The sequence below is a fragment of the Triturus cristatus genome, chromosome 6 (assembly GCF_964204655.1).
Source record: "Triturus cristatus chromosome 6, aTriCri1.1, whole genome shotgun sequence".
Taxonomy (NCBI): Eukaryota; Metazoa; Chordata; class Amphibia; order Caudata; family Salamandridae; genus Triturus; species Triturus cristatus.
In genome coordinates this window covers 1,390,979,299-1,390,998,247 of record NC_140589.1, presented here as the reverse complement: position 1 = coordinate 1,390,998,247, position 18,949 = coordinate 1,390,979,299, and positions in this window count along the sequence as shown.

Here is an 18,949-nt window from a genome sequence, read left to right as displayed (position 1 = left end):
AAAAGGCCCGAGTTGGTGAAGGATCCTAAGGTTATCCCTTAGAAGAACATGCAGTTGGGTTAAGGAAGTCTCACAAAGATCATTGTCCTGGAAAGGACATTTGAACTTTGCTTTGCTGCTTGCGCAAGTGGAAACTAACTGAAGGAACTGTGCTGCAATCTTCTAGTTCAATGGTCTGTCACCATGGAACTCATGGAGCCTAAAGCAAACGCTACTAGATGCAAACGCATATGTGCAGGAATATTTGCTATTGTAACAATAATGCTAGTTGATTTACTCATAATGTTGAATTTGCCCCATCATTTACAGGTAGAATAGCCTGAGTCTACACGTGCCCCACAACCACCACTTTCTTCTGACAATAGTATATCTCTCATAGTTGAGAAAGAGTTACATGTAAATGCTTCCAGAGGAGATTATTCATTGAATGTTTATTCAAAGCTGCTTCATGAATATGTTGATACTATGGATGCTAGGGATTGCTACGTTTGTATGCAACTAGCTGCATCAGTTGCTATGGGGATTGCGTACTATAACCTCCCCTTGACATATAGAATTACCTGTAGTTTATTGCTGAGCTTATTCTATGGGAGAGATAATTTCAGCACTATTGCTCGAATCATGACTTGGTCTTTTAAGAAGTTCTTGTGCTGAAGCACTTGAATAACAGCCTAATACGAAAAACACTAAAATAGTGGGACATTTCTTTAGACCCACCTTGAAACTGAACACTGCTTATGCACACAGACATAATCTGACTTGCGTTTTAACAGATGCAGAAAATAAATTAATTGATTCAGTAGAGGACTAGAAGGAGAAACATCTTAGCTAAAGCAACAAATCATTCAAAGGTGGCATAATGGGCTAAAGACGAAAGTGAACACAGATCAGTGGGAAATATGGCAGCATAAGCTTTAGATTGGCAACATAGAGCGATATTATGCATTTTCATTAGGAAGGCCACAACTGACACAAATTCCGTAGGGACTAGTGAATGTTACTATACATTCAAAGTTAGAGGAAATTGGGGTTAATACTTAGATGGAGCAGATCCTGTTTTTTCCTGGAGTTTATTACATTTGTAGGAAACATTCATTTTACAGGTTACCCAAAAGATGGTATGGGACATGTTAAATGGGAGTAAGTTTTCCAAAAATTCACCATGTGGTCAAATTGATTATTTGATAGGGGAAAAGCATGTGAGAACTAAAAGAGTTACTAGTGCTAGTGAAATTGTAGGAGATAATTTTGATGCTCTGATACCATCTGTAGGAGTGATACTCAACTCTCACAAGAATAGAAAGCTTTCTACTATAGTTGACAAATTGTCTACTAGTACTGCTGGAGAATTTTTTGTGATAGATACAGAAATGGTTGCCATTAGAACTATGGGTTTGCAGAATTGAATTGCTTTAGACGTCCTTCTCACAAAAGAAGGTGGAGTCTGCCGGATGTTAAAAGTTCAACTATGTTGTACTTACATTCCAGTCGAGAGTAAAGACCTGAAGAACTACATTAGCAACATTACTGACCTGAAGAAGGATTTGAAAGGGTTAACAGCAACAGATGCTTGGGAAGTAATAGGGAATGGATTTTCTGTAATAGGCAAATGTTTTGCAAACCTAGGTAGGGGAATTGTCAGAAGAATTCTGAAACCCTTAGTGATAATTGCTCCTTGTGGATTAATCTTGGTTGTAATCTTTAAGATATACACAAACGTGCTCAAGCGAAAAAGGGAGTGAAGAGAAAGAGAGCAGACATGGAACTGGAAGATAAACAGAGCACATATTATTAGGATATATTATTATGACATGAACTTTCTAGAGGATTCCAGAAGAAAAAAGATGAAAAGAACCAGATTGTAATCTGTCCAACCGAAAATGTTAATAGATACTAGGGGTGGGCGGAATTTGCGAAATTAACTTTTGCAAATTATCGTGAAAATGCTGAAAATCTCCGCAAACACGCCGGAAATATCGCGAAGACGCGGAAGTTTTTTTCCCGCCTGGTCGCGGTATTTTTTGCGTGATCGCGGGTCGCCAACTTATCCATGCGTTTGCTCACGGGCGCGGCCCTCTTGTTTTCACTTGTCCCGCCCTCTCGTGATGCTTACTTCCTGTTCCGGGTCGCGCAATGCATGTTCGCGCCCGTTCGCGGTCGATATTTCCTGTTCGCGACCGCTTTTATTTGATCGCGTTGCTTTTTGCTTGCTCGGGGAGAAAATATTGCGCGAACTTGCGCACGTGGTCGCAATGGGCGCGACCATCTTGTTTTTCACTCTATTGCATGGTTCTGGGGCCTGATTTTGAATCCTCCCAAAATCTTTTCAATCCTTTGTTTATAGCCACTTTTTTTGGATCTTTATTACTTATTATTTCTCTAACTATTTTCCTGCTTCTATATTTTTGGTTTTTGTCTACTTTTTTTTTGTTTTTTAGCTCCTTTTTCTCTTTCTATTGCCTGCTATTTATTTCCTTTACTCCTTTATTTATTTTACCTTTTCTTTCCCGCCCCGTCCCCAGAACCATGTCCAAGGGTAGGGCTGTTCGCCGGCGCAGCCAGAGCCGCGACCGCCTTCCTTGCGGAAGGCGGCGCCCACAAGGGGTGCAGGCACGGGCCTTATTTGGGGAGGTGGAGTTGGCTGCACTAATTTTCTTTGTACAGCGCCACCTCCCCTCAACCCTGGCAGCAGGTAGCAGGCCTGGGTCTGGGTACGGCCTCCGGGAGCGTCGGCAGCGGTGGGGGAAGGTGCGCCGGGCAGTGTCACGCTTCTCTGGTTTCCGGTGCACCCAGGCGCAGCTGACGCACCGGTGGTCCAAGATCTTGGACCGTGAGCAGGACCTGCTGGACCTGCTGGGAGTGGAGGTCCCGGGGCTTGGTGAGTACCTATTTAATTATTACTACTTTGTGTCTGTTCTTCTGCTCTGTGTTATATATTGCGAATACCTTTTTTTTCTTCCAACCAGCTAGAATGTTGCTGCTTACATTCCAGGTTAATTACGTTTAAAAGTCTGTGATTTTTTTTGACACAGGTGCTCTTCTGCGCTACTACTAATCTTACTTGTTTGCAGCTTTGCGTTTGCGCTTGCTTAGCGTGATTCTTTACGAGTTTATTTTAGAGAAATTAAGTTACGTAATGCTACAGTGACTCTAGTCCACTCCCTACTTTGTCCTGTCACTAATAGATAGGGGCGGATTGACACTTAGGTTTAGGTACTTTGTATGAGCTTCTAATTTGTTAGTGGTATGCGTGATGCCCCCTCACTCAGTTACGTGACATGCTGCTAGTACGGCAGTCTTTATTAGAACCTTTTCTAGTTTGTTCAATGAGTGGTGGTAGGCTTAGCAGTTACTAGCAGATCAGCATCAATCAATCAAACCCAAATTTGGTGTATACAAAAAATGTAGTCATGTTCATGTGTCCTCCATGATTTGACCATATGCATTGTTGAGGAATACAGTGGAAATGCATACTTAATGTACAATTGGCATGCCTGGAATAGGTGGGCTAGGTTGGGTGGTACGTTGTACTTAGGCTTAGTTGTAACTTAGTATTCTGGAATCAGAATGGAAGACTGGATTACTGTTGATAAATAGTAACTTAAGTAGTCGAACTGCGAATCCCCCGATATTACTTGTTGACCAGATGAGATCGGTCAATTTAGTTATTGCAATTGTTGTTTACATAAGTGTTTTTTGACCGTTCTTGAAAAATATTGTATTTGTTTGACACCATCCATCAATGTTTGTCTCTTTCTTATATCTTTCCTGTTCATCAGCACCCAGGGGCAGACCGACAGGGACTGGGCAGTCGGCGGGACACTCAGAACGCCACCAGGAGGACACCGCTGAGGGCTCCTCTGCTGGCCCCAGTAAGTCTTCTTGTTTTTAATAATATTTCTTATTCCATAACTTTTACTGCCCCATATTTTTCCCGAACTATTGTTTGTTTCCAAATGCTATTTTTTTACCACCAATTATCCTTCGATCTGTACGGTTTCAAAAATCTTATCCCTGCCTCCGCTATGATGACTCTGAGTACTACTACTACTACATACTATCAGTCTGTCTGTACTGTAGTAGCTAGTCTTGCCCAGTTGGCCAGTGCCACTCTTTGTGAAAGGTTGTAATATAAAACTCATATTCACCAGTAGCTCGAGCCATTGAGTCCAATCCATTGGGTCGTCGTCTTGCACTACTTTTACACTTATTGATCTTGAGGCTTTGAAAATTCACAGCAACAACAGCCCTACCAGATTTATTACTATTTTGATATGATACCCTATAGGACATACTACTGTTGTAGGGATCTTGCACATACACAGACATTTGCACCAGAAAATAGGATGTTGGTGATGGTAGGTTGGACCTTCCTTGCACACCTCAATCAGAAATTCCGCACCCACCACAATTCTACTGCTTGACTATAGTACTGTCTTGTCATAACTATTAGGTCTCGGAACCCTCCCCCCAAGATACCCAACAAGTAGACAACCCAGAACATAACACACCCAACCTCTCAGTCGTGGAAGCAATTCACATGCACACCCATACTTTAATTTGCTCACTCGTGTAAGTTAGTCCACAACAAATACCACCAAGTCTATGTAAGTTCAAAATGTTTATTTCAATTTGAGAAGGTCTGTACACTGTTTTCTTATAAATGCAGCACCAACCGGAAAATCAATAACATTAAAACAATATACATTGTTACACTTATACAGTTGGGAATTAAATCATGATAACTGAACAGTGGTGAAAGGCAGCACCACCATCCCCTTAGGAATTTAGTTTATATACATTTATAAATGAAGATGTGAGTGAAGGGACCCCTCACCTTAGAAGAACCTAGTACTGGTAGTTGTTGCATCATTCAGAAGCTCTGGTTCGTAGAAGGGAATCTTGCGTCTGTAATGCGAAAAATGAAATGGTGTGCGTTAGTATATTGCAACTTGCAAGCATTTCTCAGCCGTGCCAAAAAGTGTAGCATTTATGGATAAGCAATATGGACTAACAGTAACAGTAGTACACCAGTACTTCCTAAAAAAGTGGCTTGTTAATGTTTGTTGACCGCTTGTACGCAGCGCGTAGACTAGACAGTAGCAGTGTGAGGCAGGTCATGTGGGCTCAAAGGTGTCTTAAGAAGCTGCAAGGTAACGTCACATGTGCAAAAATAAAAGACACAACGGTAAAATGGTAGCATGGCTAGGGCTAATTAAGCAAAGGCTACAATGATCATATATAACTATCAGTGTCTACTCTACTACTACCTGATTTGTACTAGTGATGTATGTTAGTATTAACTCATTTTTCAACCTTGCTACTGATCAATAGGGGGGAGGTGTATATGACGCCTAATAAATGTGTAATGTTTTCTAGGCGCACTACCGATCACCATTGCTGGGGCCAGCGAACAAGGCGACGCGGAGGGCGAGGATGCGGCAGTTGCTGCCGATACCGATGATGGAGCGGTAGGGGGAGTGGCAGCACCAGTTGCAGGCGGTGGTAAGTTAGATTCATAATCCTTAACTATTGTTGAACTTGACAGTACACTCACTGCAAGGGTGTACTGTATGTATATGTATACTGTACAGTTGTGACTTAGGGCCCCATTAGGATGGTGGGCGTATTGCCCCCGCCGGGCCGGCTGGAATTCACTGCCGACACTGCAGGGGCAAACCTCCCGCCATCCCTGTAGAAAATATTCAGAGCCCCCACATGTCGACCAGGCGGAAAAGGGTTCAATATGCCGGTGGTGTCTCTCTGAACACACCGCCAGCCATATAATCTGCATTTTGGAATGCCTTTGCGTGGGTGCCCCCATGGAGGGTACCTACCTATGCTATGTACCCCCCCGCCTTTCAAAGCAAAACGTGACAGGCTCCGTGCGGGGCCCGTCATGTTGTGCTTGGAAAAGCAGCACAACATTTTAGCATTGCTTTCAGCAAAGCCAACCAGAATGTAAAAAAAAACAGGATGCGCCCACCACTGTGCCGGGCGCATCATCCTAATTAATTGTCCCCACGGGACCCCCACCCTTTTTAGCATGCGGATGGCGGGCGGACAAAGTCCGCCCGCTATCCGATGTCGTAAGTAAGTATGAGTTGTTGGGGACGTTTGAAGAGTGAACTAGAAGACTAGAATTCCCTTTAATTGGCATAGGAGCGGGAGTATTGAGTAACCAATGGCCTCATCTATCTGATTTCAACTCCGCTTTGAAAGTTTTATGGAGAAGAGCACCTGGTGCACTCTTCAACTAAAAAGTGAAAGACGGGTGGAAGGAAGAAGGACGGGCGACATTTAGAATGTTATGTACTACTGTGCTTTATTTTATAGTGCTAATCTACCATGCCACTATGTGTATAAATAATTACCTTGTCCTACTGTTTTTCTAAGAGTATATTTTACAATTGCCTTGTTTTTTTCTTTTTGATACACAGCTACTCCGAAACAAAATCGGAAGGAGTTGGCCGCCAAGGCACGGCGCCGGAAGCTGGAGGCAATCCAGCGAGAATACCGGCGGCTGGTGGTCTTAGCCGAGGAGGAGGAGGAGACTGCGGCTGCAATTGTTGAAGCCTCCTCCAGTGGCCCGGGCCCCAGCCACCGCCCTCCAGTGGTACGGCGCCACCATCTGGCGGCTGCCCGCCGCCACCATGCCATCTCCGGTGCCCCCCCACTGTGGCTGCAACTGCCGCGCCCTTAGACGCCGCGTGTTCTCCTTGAGTCCCGCTCCACCACTTAGTCCCTGTCATCCTGTTCTGCCCCTTTTTTAATTCTTGTTTGGGTGGGTGGGTGGAATCTTGTTTGGGCGTTACGGACTTCTATGGACATTGGTTGGGGTTAGGGAGGGGGGTGGGTCAGCTTTTGTGGTTTTAGTTTATTTTTGTTAGGGTAAATTAAATATATTTTTATATGTTACATGCAATGTTGTTAATGTTTTGTAGGTGGGGTAACTGTTTTACATCACACTGTTTCCGTGCTGGTGCATGGCCGCCCATAGCCTGTGTTTGATTTCAATATTTGGCTGACTGTATAAGACACAAACAGATAGATGCGACACACCTCACTCATTGACTGGTCCTTCTAGTACTTTCAGTCTGTCCTCTAGTCTATGCATTCTTTGTACTGGTGTGTGAAAATGAAATCATTGACAACATGTCCATTATTAATTCTGCCTACCCCAAACTTCTCTCTTACCGGTGCTTGATGTTTATGTCCAACTGTGGCACAGCACTGGCTGCATGGTGAAGATGGTTTCCTTTTTCATACATGCCATGATTGGGGTGGTGGTGGTGGTAGCATAGTAGTAGTAGTAGACACTGGCAGGGCGGCAGCATTTGCAAAAAAAGAAAAGGAGACAGTCAATCGCCTTTGAGAGACTGTTAGAGGAGTGGTTGAATGAAGTACAGTACAGAACTTACCGAGCAACAATAATATGCTCAAATATTTGACAAAAAAACAGAATGGTGGTTTGGGATAGCCTACTAGACAGAGTTACAAACTATAGTTGTGTCGAGTCACTTGACTAGGCCTACAGCCTAACAGTTAGTGCTGTATATGAGGAATGAGAACAAACAAATCCAATCAATGCTGGCAATTCATGCTGAGGTATGTGTCCCTTTGTTAAATAAAATAACCTCTGAAATATCCTACTCATGGGTGGGCAAGCAGAAGAAGATCATCGCTCTGCCTTGAAATTGAAGTAGTGTTGCTTTCACCACATCCGCCCCAGCAAGTGTGTGATTAAGTATTGGTGTACATTTAATTTAGTTACACCTCGACAATAAGTCACACAGCCCGGGGGAAGAGGGTTAGGGTTTGTTGAATGGATGGGAAGGGGGTTTTTGGGAAAGGTTTGACATAGAAAAACAGTATGCATACATAGACAAACAAACGACAATCATTGAAGACTACCATATCCATATGTTAAGGGAGAAAAAGGCAATGCATGCATGATAATGAGAGATCCGGATTACATACACTTCTAGTTCTTGTTCTGTTCCGGCCTTAATACTTTTACAGATAGCAAATAGAAATTTTAAATATTGGTAGGGAAGAATCGTAAACACAGAGCAAACCTAATGATGATAATAACAACTCCAAGAACACACTGTTGTAAAGATTGTATACCAAATATTTAAAAGAAGATAAAAGTGGATACTGTTACTGTGTTATCCTGGTCAAAAATGTGGACTGGATTTGCATCTCGGCATTCCTCTTGCTCCTCTCGTCCATCAATCTTGGGTGTGTCGCCTCGCCACTCGCCACTGCCCGGCTGGAAAAAAAAAGGTGATTTGTTGGTAAGGTAATTAATATGCATTATAATGTTTTACAAAGTTTAGGGCAAGGCCCGGCCTGTAATTGTAGATGGAAAACCAAAGGGGATATTGAGAAAGAAAGTTAAAACAAATGCACAAGTGATGGTGTAGTGCAACAAGAACACTTTCCGAGGTGGCATGTATGCATCATCTCTACTACTCTAGTCTGTTTACAGCATTGACCTTCAACAGTAACAGGAGAGAGCAGGCCCACAGTGCTTAGCAGTAGCACATCCTACGTTAACAGTTTAGAGTCCTTTTTTTTCTCTCAAAGAGTTGGACAAACGCAAAGTGCATTATCCATTTCAAACATTGCATTTTACAGTTTCAGTTAGTAAAATCAATGCACTGCAGTCATCCCACCGCTACACTCTATTCCACTTCTACACAGACATTTGTGTCTGCTGTGGTTGTTGTTGGCGTGTTTACCTTTATGCTTTTCCGTTTTATGCCACTCATGAAACGTCCTCCTGACTTCATCATCATCTCAGATACTTTACTGACTGACTGTGAAGATCGGCCTTCAGTATAAGTAAAATTTTTATGACACAACAAGAGTAGAAATATAAATATTACTGACTTGAGTCATTCTTTATTGTGTACAGAAAGATAGATTACTAGTACACTTTGACATCACTTTGTGCACAACAAACAAACAACGGAAACACAAAGACCAATCGCTCAGAGTCAGGTGTCCAATGCATGCCATTAATTGTCATCATTAGCTGTTCCTTCTCATCTTAAGTTAACAGGCCGTCTATTTCGCCATCATCATGATGGACGGGTCTGTTGTATCAATCATACTCATTGCGCTGATTGAGTGAGTGCCCTTCCTGTATTGAATTAAAAGCAATGTATCACCAAGCTGCAGGAGAAGTACACATTTCTTATTTGAAAGAAGGGGAAAATTTAATTCACCTTGAGTTAAGTTTAGTGTGTTCTGTAGAAAGGTGATTAGTGGCAGTGCACAATTACATAAATTCATGCACAACAAACACAACAAAATCTAAATCATTCAGTCTGCGACTCTGCGTCCAATGCATGGCATCAATCATTACCTGTTCCATCTTATTTTCAGTTAATGGCCAGTCTCTCTCGGCTCTGAAAGGAGGATAGCTATAGTAGCCATCTGATTCATGCTCCACTTCTTTTGGAAGGACTAGGAAAGTTTGAATTTGTTGTTACCATCATCCAATCATCATTCATGAGGGAAATGGAATTGAGCAGGAGATTCAGTATGATGGAGCGGAGGAGCTGGATTCGGAGGACTGTACTGTCAAATAGCAGACACCTGAAACTTGTAAATTAAATTAGAAGAGTAGAAGATGGTGGTAGTGGATTTGTTGTGATTCACAAGTTTATAACCGGAACGACAGACACATAAACAAAGGGGGGAAAAAGGGAGGAAGACAGTAAGTGCGAGCCTAATTGTCAGGGAAGTATAGCTCGTCCTCAAACTCTGGGGGTTCAGCCAGTAGTAGGTAATCATCTGACACAATACTTCCGTCACCTGAGCCGCTGTCCTCATCTTCCTCCGTTGATTCATGTATTGTGTAATTTGGTGGTATGAAGTGCTGATTCATTTTGATCATTGTTAACCTCTCCACGTTTTTGGAGATAGACTGGTCCTTCTAAATGTTACAATGGAACCAGCAGCACTGAAAACACGTTCGGAAGAGACACTTGCGACAGGGCAAGCCAGATAGCTTATCGCCAGCCTGCTGAGCTGTGGCCATTCAGACCTTTTCCTATACCAATACTGCAATGGGTTTTGATCAACGTACACCTTTGTTGGGTCGTCCAGATAGGCCTGGACCATCAGCTCAATGTTCAGGGTTGCTGCTGGTAAGCTTTCGTGCTGTTTTTTCTGTGCATCAGCACTGTGCTTACAAAGGCCTATCTTTACATACCAATCCTGTAATGATAATGATTGTACTCGGCCTAATGATCCAGTTTTTGTTTCTGTAGTCGATAGTGATGGTGAGTGTTGTGATTGTGAGCCAAACGCACTGCCCTCAGCCGACGAAGTTGCACTTGATCCTGCATGGCCTGCTTCAGTACTTGTTGTGGGTTGATCTTGTGGGCTTTTAATTAGCAGCCCTTCGTTTTCCAACTTACTGGCTGCTTCAGCTATACAACTTTTGTAGCGGGCAACATCAATGTCGGAAAAAGCAAAGAATGTCTTCAGTAGTCCTAATTTTGCACGTGGATCCAGAATTGTGGCACAAACGTAATGTTCTTGTGACAAAATTTTATTTTGTATCCTTACATTTTCAGCTAAGCGCCGGGATAAGTTATCCACCAAGTCATGGGCTTGCCTTCTGTCCTCTACACCTTTGTATGATTCAGACACATTATTCTGCTCATGCTCTAGCATTTACAATAATGGGATAGCTTGGCCCATTGTACAGTCCTCCTTGGTGACTTCACGTGTGAAGACCTCAAAAGGAGACAGCATCTCAGTCAGGCATTTAATTAGGGTCCATTGATCCCTCTCAAGGTTCATGCCTATAACACTAGCATCCCTGCTTCTGTACCAGACATATTCATGGAGTGACCTGTGCTGTTCGTACAGACGATCAAGCATGTAATACGTTGAGTTCCAACGTGTTGCCACCTCCTGGATGAGTGCCTTGACTGGCATCCTAAGTTCACGTTGGATGATCCTCAGCTGCTTCCGAGCTTTAAAAGAATGGCTGAAATGAGTGCATATTCTTCGGCAGATGGCCAGTAAATTGCTGACTATGGGTTCTTTTTTCAGAAAGTCTTGAACTATAATGTTTATGCAGTGCGCCAAACACGGAACCCTGAAATAGGAACCAAGTTCCATGACCTTAAGTACATTACTGCCATTGTCTGTGGCAACAAAACCAATACCAAGCCCTCTGGGCCGCAGCCATTCCAAAACCTTGCTGCGAAACTTGTGTAAAATGTTTTCAGCCGTATGAGATTTCTCCATGGCGAACATGGCTACAGTTGCATGTTTCCGAGTACCTTCAAAAACCGCAGCTGTGTCAACAACACCTCGTGCAGATAGTTTATCTCTAACCCCCGCAAAAGAGATCCAGTGTGCCGTGATGCACATGTAATCTGTGCAAAAACAACAGTTGATGGACAGAATGCAGAACAATGTCATGCATTCACCCCAGTACAGAGATCTGGGCCTAAATCCATCGTTTTTTTGCTCACCATGCCATTCCAGTTTGAACACAGCCATATGCAAATCAGTCTTGACCCTGTGCCTCATGGGAACAGTCCAGCCCGAACTGCCAAGCCAGGTCATCCCTGGACTGGAACCAAGCATCCTAGGACCGGTTTCGGGGTTTCACCCCTCTTCAGCCAGGATAGCTTGATTCCAGTGGCATGGAGAGCACGGGACTCACGTCTGAGCATACCCGTCCCACTCGGGGTGACTAATGCAAAAACAACAGTTGATGGACAGAATGCAGAACAATGTCATGCATTCACCCCAGTACAGAGATCTTGGCCTAAATCCATCGTTTTTTTGCTCACCATGCCATTCCAGTTTGAACACAGCCATATGCAAATCAGTCTTGACCCTGTGCCTCATGGGAACAGTCCAGCCCGAACTGCCAAGCCAGGTCATCCCTGGACTGGAACCAAGCATCCTAGGACCGGTTTCGGGGTTTCACCCCTCTTCAGCCAGGATAGCTTGATTCCAGTGGCACGGAGAGCACGGGACTCACGTCTGAGCATACCCGTCCCACTCGGGGTGACTAATGCAAAAACAACAGTTGATGGATAGAATGCAGAACAATGTCATGCATTCACCCCAGTACAGAGATATGGGCCTAAATCCATCGTTTTTTTGCTCACCATGCCATTCCAGTTTGAACACAGCCATATGCAAATCAGTCTTGACCCTGTGCCTCATGGGAACAGTCCAGCCCGAACTGCCAAGCCAGGTCATCCCTGGACTGGAACCAAGCATCCTAGGACCGGTTTCGGGGTTTCACCCCTCTTCAGCCAGGATAGCTTGATTCCAGTGGCATGGAGAGCACGGGACTCACGTCTGAGCATACCCGTCCCACTCGGGGTGACTAATGCAAAAACAACAGTTGATGGACAGAATGCAGAACAATGTCATGCATTCACCCCAGTACAGAGATCTGGGCCTAAATCCATCGTTTTTTTGCTCACCATGCCATTCCAGTTTGAACACAGCCATATGCAAATCAGTCTTGACCTGTGCCTCATGGGAACAGTCCAGCCCGAACTGCCAAGCCAGGTCATCCCTGGACTGGAACCAAGCATCCTAGGACCGGTTTCGGGGTTTCACCCCTCTTCAGCCAGGATAGCTTGATTCCAGTGGCATGGAGAGCACGGGACTCACGTCTGAGCATACCCGTCCCACTCGGGGTGACTAATGCAAAAACAACAGTTGATGGACAGAATGCAGAACAATGTCATGCATTCACCCCAGTACAGAGATCTGGGCCTAAATCCATCGTTGTTTTGCTCACCATGCCATTCCAGTTTGAACACAGCCATATGCAAATCAGTCTTGACCCTGTGCCTCATGGGAACAGTCCAGCCCGAACTGCCAAGCCAGGTCATCCCTGGACTGGAACCAAGCATCCTAGGACTGGTTTCGGGGTTTCACCCCTCTTCAGCCAGGATAGCTTGATTCCAGTGGCATGGAGAGCACGGGACTCACGTCTGAGCATACCCGTCCCACTCGGGGTGACTAATGCAAAAACAACAGTTGATGGACAGAATGCAGAACAATGTCATGCATTCACCCCAGTACAGAGATCTGGGCCTAAATCCATCGTTTTTTTGCTCACCATGCCATTCCAGTTTGAACACAGCCATATGCAAATCAGTCTTGACCCTGTGCCTCATGGGAACAGTCCAGCCCGAACTGCCAAGCCAGGTCATCCCTGGACTGGAACCAAGCATCCTAGGACCGGTTTTGGGGTTTCACCCCTCTTCAGCCAGGATAGCTTGATTCCAGTGGCATGGAGAGCACGGGACTCACGTCTGAGCATACCCGTCCCACTCGGGGTGACTAATGCAAAAACAACAGTTGATGGACAGAATGCAGAACAATGTCATGCATTCACCCCAGTACAGAGATCTGGGCCTAAATCCATCGTTTTTTTGCTCACCATGCCATTCCAGTTTGAACACAGCCATATGCAAATCAGTCTTGACCTGTGCCTCATGGGAACAGTCCAGCCCGAACTGCCAAGCCAGGTCATCCCTGGACTGGAACCAAGCATCCTAGGACCGGTTTCGGGGTTTCACCCCTCTTCAGCCAGGATAGCTTGATTCCAGTGGCATGGAGAGCACGGGACTCACGTCTGAGCATACCCGTCCCACTCGGGGTGACTAATGCAAAAACAACAGTTGATGGACAGAATGCAGAACAATGTCATGCATTCGCCCCAGTACAGAGATCTGGGCCTAAATCCATCGTTTTTTTGCTCACCATGCCATTCCAGTTTGAACACAGCCATATGCAAATTAGTCTTGACCCTGTGCCTCATGGGAACAGTCCAGCCCGAACTGCCAAGCCAGGTCATCCCTGGACTGGAACCAAGCATCCTAGGACCGGTTTCGGGGTTTCACCCCTCTTCAGCCAGGATAGCTTGATTCCAGTGGCATGGAGAGCACGGGACTCACGTCTGAGCATACCCGTCCCACTCGGGGTGACTAATGCAAAAACAACAGTTGATGGACAGAATGCAGAACAATGTCATGCATTCACCCCAGTACAGAGATCTGGGCCTAAATCCATCGTTTTTTTGCTCACCATGCCATTCCAGTTTGAACACAGCCATATGCAAATCAGTCTTGACCCTGTACCTCATGGGAACAGTCCAGCCCGAACTGCCAAGCCAGGTCATCCCTGGACTGGAACCAAGCATCCTAGGACCGGTTTCGGGGTTTCACCCCTCTTCAGCCAGGATAGCTTGATTCCAGTGGCATGGAGAGCACGGGACTCACGTCTGAGCATACCCGTCCCACTCGGGGTGACTAATGCAAAAACAACAGTTGATGGACAGAATGCAGAACAATGTCATGCATTCACCCCAGTACAGAGATCTGGGCCTAAATCCATCGTTTTTTTGCTCACCATGCCATTCCAGCTTGAACACAGCCATATGCAAATCAGTCTTGACCCTGTGCCTCATGGGAACAGTCCAGCCCGAACTGCCAAGCCAGGTCATCCCTGGACTGGAACCAAGCATCCTAGGACCGGTTTCGGGGTTTCACCCCTCTTCAGCCAGGATAGCTTGATTCCAGTGGCATGGAGAGCACGGGACTCACGTCTGAGCATACCCGTCCCACTCGGGGTGACTAATGCAAAAACAACAGTTGATGGACAGAATGCAGAACAATGTCATGCATTCACCCCAGTACAGAGATCTGGGCCTAAATCCATCGTTTTTTTGCTCACCATGCCATTCCAGTTTGAACACAGCCATATGCAAATCAGTCTTGACCCTGTGCCTCATGGGAACAGTCCAGCCCGAACTGCCAAGCCAGGTCATCCCTGGACTGGAACCAAGCATCCTAGGACCGGTTTCGGGGTTTCACCCCTCTTCAGCCAGGATAGCTTGATTCCAGTGGCATGGAGAGCACGGGACTCACGTCTGAGCATACCCGTCCCACTCGGGGTGACTAATGCAAAAACAACAGTTGATGGACAGAATGCAGAACAATGTCATGCATTCACCCCAGTACAGAGATCTGGGCCTAAATCCATCGTTTTTTTGCTCACCATGCCATTCCAGTTTGAACACAGCCATATGCAAATCAGTCTTGACCCTGTGCCTCATGGGAACAGTCCAGCCCGAACTGCCAAGCCAGGTCATCCCTGGACTGGAACCAAGCATCCTAGGACCGGTTTCGGGGTTTCACCCCTCTTCAGCCAGGATAGCTTGATTCCAGTGGCATGGAGAGCACGGGACTCACGTCTGAGCATACCCGTCCCACTCGGGGTGACTAATGCAAAAACAACAGTTGATGGACAGAATGCAGAACAATGTCATGCATTCACCCCAGTACAGAGATATGGGCCTAAATCCATTGTTTTTTTGCTCACCATGCCATTCCAGTTTGAACACAGCCATATGCAAATCAGTCTTGACCCTGTGCCTCATGGGAACAGTCCAGCCCGAACTGCCAAGCCAGGTCATCCCTGGACTGGAACCAAGCATCCTAGGACCGGTTTCGGGGTTTCACCCCTCTTCAGCCAGGATAGCTTGATTCCAGTGGCATGGAGAGCACGGGACTCACGTCTGAGCATACCCGTCCCCCTCGGGGTGAATAATGCAAAAACAACAGTTGATGGACAGAATGCAGAACAATGTCATGCATTCACCCCAGTACAGAGATCTGGGCCTAAATCCATCGTTTTTTTGCTCACCATGCCATTCCAGTTTGAACACAGCCATATGCAAATCAGTCTTGACCTGTGCCTCATGGGAACAGTCCAGCCCGAACTGCCAAGCCAGGTCATCCCTGGACTGGAACCAAGCATCCTAGGACCGGTTTCGGGGTTTCACCCCTCTTCAGCCAGGATAGCTTGATTCCAGTGGCATGGAGAGCACGGGACTCACGTCTGAGCATACCCGTCCCACTCGGGGTGACTAATGCAAAAACAACAGTTGATGGACAGAATGCAGAACAATGTCATGCATTCACCCCAGTACAGAGATCTGGGCCTAAATCCATCGTTTTTTTGCTCACCATGCCATTCCAGTTTGAACACAGCCATATGAAAACCAGTCTTGACCCTGTGCCTCATGGGAACAGTCCAGCCCGAACTGCCAAGCCAGGTCATCCCTGGACTGGAACCAAGCATCCTAGGACCGGTTTCGGGGTTTCACCCCTCTTCAGCCAGGATAGCTTGATTCCAGTGGCATGGAGAGCACGGGACTCACGTCTGAGCATACCCGTCCCACTCGGGGTGACTAATGCAAAAACAACAGTTGATGGACAGAATGCAGAACAATGTCATGCATTCACCCCAGTACAGAGATCTGGGCTTAAATCCATCGTTTTTTTGCTCACCATGCCATTCCAGTTTGAACACAGCCATATGCAAATCAGTCTTGACCCTGTACCTCATGGAACAGTCCAGCCCGAACTGCCAAGCCAGGTCATCCCTGGACTGGAACCAAGCATCCTAGGACCGGTTTCGGGGTTTCACCCCTCTTCAGCCAGGATAGCTTGATTCCAGTGGCATGGAGAGCACGGGACTCACGTCTGAGCATACCCGTCCCACTCGGGGTGACTAATGCAAAAACAACAGTTGATGGACAGAATGCAGAACAATGTCATGCATTCACCCCAGTACAGAGATCTGGGCCTAAATCCATCGTTTTTTTGCTCACCATGCCATTCCAGTTTGAACACAGCCATATGCAAATCAGTCTTGACCCTGTGCCTCATGGGAACAGTCCAGCCCGAACTGCCAAGCCAGGTCATCCCTGGACTGGAACCAAGCATCCTAGGACCGGTTTCGGGGTTTCACCCCTCTTCAGCCAGGATAGCTTGATTCCAGTGGCATGGAGAGCACGGGACTCACGTCTGAGCATACCCGTCCCACTCGGGGTGACTAATGCAAAAACAACAGTTGATGGACAGAATGCAGAACAATGTCATGCATTCACCCCAGTACAGAGATCTGGGCCTAAATCCATCGTTTTTTTGCTCACCATGCCATTCCAGTTTGAACACAGCCATATGCAAATCAGTCTTGACCCTGTGCCTCATGGGAACAGTCCAGCCCGAACTGCCAAGCCAGGTCATCCCTGGACTGGAACCAAGCATCCTAGGACCGGTTTCGGGGTTTCACCCCTCTTCAGCCAGGATAGCTTGATTCCAGTGGCATGGAGAGCACGGGACTCACGTCTGAGCATACCCGTCCCACTCGGGGTGACTAATGCAAAAACAACAGTTGATGGACAGAATGCAGAACAATGTCATGCATTCACCCCAGTACAGAGATCTGGGCCTAAATCCATCGTTTTTTTGCTCACCATGCCATTCCAGTGTGAACACAGCCATATGCAAATCAGTCTTGACCCTGTGCCTGATGGGAACAGTCCAGCCCGAACTGCCAAGCCAGGTCATCCCTGGACTGGAACCAAGCATCCTAGGACCGGTTTCGGGGTTTCACCCCTCTTCAGCCAGGATAGCTTGATTCCAGTGGCATGGAGAGCACGGGACTCACGTCTGAGCATACCCGTACCACTCGGGGTGACTAATGCAAAAACAACAGTTGATGGACAGAATGCAGAACAATGTCATGCATTCACCCCAGTACAGAGATATGGGCCTAAATCCATAGTTTTTTTGCTCACCATGCCATTCCAGTTTGAACACAGCCATATGCAAATCAGTCTTGACCCTGTGCCTCATGGGAACAGTCCAGCCCGAACTGCCAAGCCAGGTCATCCCTGGACTGGAACCAAGCATCCTAGGACCGGTTTCGGGGTTTCACCCCTCTTCAGCCAGGATAGCTTGATTCCAGTGGCATGGAGAGCACGGGACTCACGTCTGAGCATACCCGTCCCACTCGGGGTGACTAATGCAAAAACAACAGTTGATGGACAGAATGCAGAACAATGTCATGCATTCACCCCAGTACAGAGATCTGGGCCTAAATCCATCGTTTTTTTGCTCACCATGCCATTCCAGTTTGAACACAGCCATATGCAAATCAGTCTTGACCCTGTGCCTCATGGGAACAGTCCAGCCCGAACTGCCAAGCCAGGTCATCCCTGGACTGGAACCAAGCATCCTAGGACCGGTTTCGGGGTTTCACCCCTCTTCAGCCAGGATAGCTTGATTCCAGTGGCATGGAGAGCACGGGACTCACGTCTGAGCATACCCGTCCCACTCGGGGTGACTAATGCAAAAACAACAGTTGATGGACAGAATGCAGAACAATGTTATGTATTCACCCCAGTACAGAGTTCTGGACCTAAATCCATCGTTTTTTTGCTCACCATGCCATTCCAGTTTGAACACAGCCATATGCAAATCAGTCTTGACCCTGTGCCTCATGGGAACAGTCCAGCCCGAACTGCCAAGCCAGGTCATCCCTGGACTGGAACCAAGCATCCTAGGACTGGTTTCGGGGTTTCACCCCTCTTCAGCCAGGATAGCTTGATTCCAGTGGCATGGAGAGCACGGGACTCACGTCTGAGCATACCCGTCCCACTCGGGGTGACTAATGCAAAAACAACAGTTGATGGACAGAATGCAGAACAATGTCATGCATTCACCCCAGTACAGAGATATGGGCCTAAATCCATCGTTTTTTTGCTCACCATGCCATTCCAGTTTGAACACAGCCATATGCAAATCAGTCTTGACCCTGTGCCTCATGGGAACAGTCCAGCCCGAACTGCCAAGCCAGGTCATCCCTGGACTGGAACCAAGCATCCTAGGACCGGTTTCGGGGTTTCACCCCTCTTCAGCCAGGATAGCTTGATTCCAGTGGCATGGAGAGCACGGGACTCACGTCTGAGCATACCCGTCCCACTCGGGGTGACTAATGCAAAAACAACAGTTGATGGACAGAATGCAGAACAATGTCATGCATTCACCCCAGTACAGAGATCTGGGCCTAAATCCATCGTTTTTTT